Below are 3,079 nucleotides of genomic sequence, written 5' to 3' on the forward strand. Positions count from 1 at the left end.
AGAGTGGGCACCCCACTATAAACATGTGAGGACACAAGTATCTCCAGCAGTACGCTCGGAGTCAGGAGGAGACAAAAAGCCTTCATCCTCACACCAGCCAATTCCTGAGTCTGTCTGTGTACTCATGCCGCTGAGAAAACTGTGAATGTCATAAAACCTTAAGGGGCTGGGGCAGGGTGGGAGATGAAAATTCAAGCAGAATTTTATTCTAGCATCATCTTGACACAAGACAAAATTACCATGCTGAGCTGAACTAACTGAAAACTTTTTAAATTACAAGCATAAATAGTTTAGCTGTCTTTTTGGTGAGTTCAACAGAATGCACACTGAGAATGTTTACTTGAGATCTGATACAATTCCATTTGTGTACAGCTTTTACATCTGTTGCTAATGATATCAAATTATTGATTGTTCACTTTCTTATATTTATTTAAACATTAACTATATACTTGGCAACCTGATGCTCTTTTTTTTCCAGAGAACTTTTTATTTTTGCCTGGCTTCAGCTGTAATTACTTTGATCTTCCAGAGTGTATAATTATTTTACTGTTTATTTACTTCTATGAGAAAGGGAAAAAGTTTGACCTAAGAGATCTATATGTGGCAATTTGTAACAGAATCACATAGCTTATGTTTAGGAAATCATGGTTTTGATTAAGAAGCAACCATTTAGTTCCCACTGTTTTATTAAAACAGACATTAGCAGATAATAGGAAACACATTTAACACTGTAGGCTGCATTTAGTTTGCAATGTCAATAAAGTTATTTTGAAGCCCCTTCCTATTTTGCATTTACCACAGCTCATGTAAATTGTTCTTTGCTTTTACTTTCTAATAACCAGCTCTAGAGTTACACATGGATATGGGTGCTGGTTGCAAAGACTCTAAATTATATTTTTACCCAATCTATCCACATTACAACCTGAAAACTGAATTGCTGCATCATCCATCCACCTTCATGGAAAACCTAAGTCCTTTTTCAAAATTATTACTAAAGGAGTATGTGATGACTGAAGCATATAACTCAAGTCACTGATTTTTCATACTAACTGAGCTGTCCTGTAGGAATATCTCGCTACAGAAAAGAAACAAAATGTCAGGAAAACAGAGATGATGAGAAATTGAAACCAGCCAAAGAAGTGCAGAAGTATTCCCGTTTCCAGGGGGGTTAGATTACTGCCCTGAAGTTGCATAGCTGTTTATTCTCCGTGCACCACTGTACCTGCCATAGACTCTTTGTTTTCTCTCCCACTCATATGGTTGATGAATCAACAGCACTTGAACTGCTTTATGGCAGCTTGTGTTTACTTCACACATACCTTAACCTTCCTTTTTCTCCTCCTACTAACACACACATACACTTCCAAACAGCAACAACTGGATGTGTCTCTTTGAACAGCACAGATACACAGTTATCTGACAAACTCTTCAGGTTTGGATCCTTGACCTCTTGATTGAGGTTTCATTCTGCTTTTACTGCACTCAACAATTTAACTGTGCACTTACTAACTAAAAAAAGTAAGAGCTTAAAGAATTCAGTGCTCTAAGAATGGAAGAAAGTGGAAGACAGCCACGTGCTAGAAACATTGAGAAGCTGTAGTGGCATCTCTACAGTTAAGAACACTACAGTTTAAGGGCTTCCAGTGCCTCTGCAACTGGCACCCTTGCCCGCTTTGGAAAGAAAGGGTGGGGGGGGGAAGCCCATTCTCTGTTCTCCTACAACAAGAAGTAAAAGCAAACGGTGATGACCTTGAAGCTGTTTGATTCCTTTGATTGTTCTTTAACCAAGAAGGTATGTTAGAGTACTTTGAATAAAATTCTTTTATTAAGAGACACCATTTAGAGAAAAGAAAGACTTCCGAGTCACACAATGGCAATTTAGAGAGAGAAGAAACTATTCAGTCTATTTGGCATGAGAGTAACCATGTACTAAAATGTCCAATCAACATTTTTACTTGAAGCACAAATCATTTTAGTAGGAGTACAGCAGCACCTCCATTTCGTCATCTGCACTTTACCCCACTTCTGCCTGAACAATCTTCCTTCTAGACACAAATAATTTTACCATAAAACATTCTTGTTCTTTTTTTCTCCCTAGTGAAAACCTAATCAGTGCACAGCCCAGGCCTGAGCATCTCACAGGTATGCTCCACGCAAGTCAGACGTGCAGAGGAAAAGCAGATGCCTCAGAACTCATTCTGACATTTTATGCAATTTGGTTTCATGTGTTCCTAACTCAAGCAGTAGACTCTTTATGGTATTATTATGCAGATTTCTAGTCTGTCCTATGGAAACTAAACAAGCAACCTTTCATAGCTCATGTATGCCAGCCCTTTAAGAGAAAAAGACAGCAGACTCTTTTTGAAAGATGCTAATCTTCATGTGACTAAAAATACAATGGCTTCTCAAGAAGGACGGGACATTACCCTATTTCTGCATAATGCTTGTGAATCCTGTTACGATTTTCCTGGCCACTGAAAGGATCACAGACAGAAAAAAAAAAAAATATAGCCTATGTCTTCTTTCAGACAATGACTCTTCCCCTCAGTGCTGTAACAGAGAGAAAAACTATGAAAAAACCTATCATAGGGTAAAGCTAATCTCCAAGGCTGACAGACATGTGCTGAGAGAGGAGCCAGTTGGTATTGTGGAAGAGCTTTTGACTATCCCTAAACTCCTGTTTAGGGAGTACACATGCGTGTTTTAAAACAAAAAACCTACCAAAACAAATGGTCCAGTACACACACAAGTCCCTTCCCAAAGGAAAGGATGAATAAAAGAACAAACTACACATGACAGATGCTTGTAACATCACTTTGTGTACTATTAGAAGGTGATCAGACATTTCAGTGGTGAGAGTGGGATGAACTTACGTAATTTTATTGCCTCAGGCATTCACTGCTAACCAAATAATACAACTTCATTGTGGAAAAAATACAAACAATGGGCTATTTTCATCTTAACTTCAGTGGGCGCAGCACGTTGCTATTTAGCAACATCGCCTAACAATCAGGTATTAAATCCTCTACTGGTATCCAGATTCCACATGATAAAACATGGCAGGGATGCCAGCACACTT

At 38.5% G+C, this 3,079-nt stretch overlaps 1 protein-coding gene across 1 annotated transcript in view; it reads right to left on the reverse strand.

Moving 5' to 3' along the window:
• The window catches only part of SATB2 (SATB homeobox 2), a gene marked incomplete at its 3' end in the record, with an annotated part of 74,468 nt that overhangs the window by 27,672 nt on the left and 43,717 nt on the right, over positions 1 to 3,079 (reverse strand). The gene's annotated exons all lie outside the window — the stretch shown is intronic.

The sequence above is a fragment of the Cariama cristata genome, unplaced genomic scaffold (assembly GCF_000690535.1).
Source record: "Cariama cristata isolate BGI_N322 unplaced genomic scaffold, ASM69053v1 scaffold19954, whole genome shotgun sequence".
In the NCBI taxonomy this organism is placed as follows: domain Eukaryota; kingdom Metazoa; phylum Chordata; class Aves; order Cariamiformes; family Cariamidae; genus Cariama; species Cariama cristata.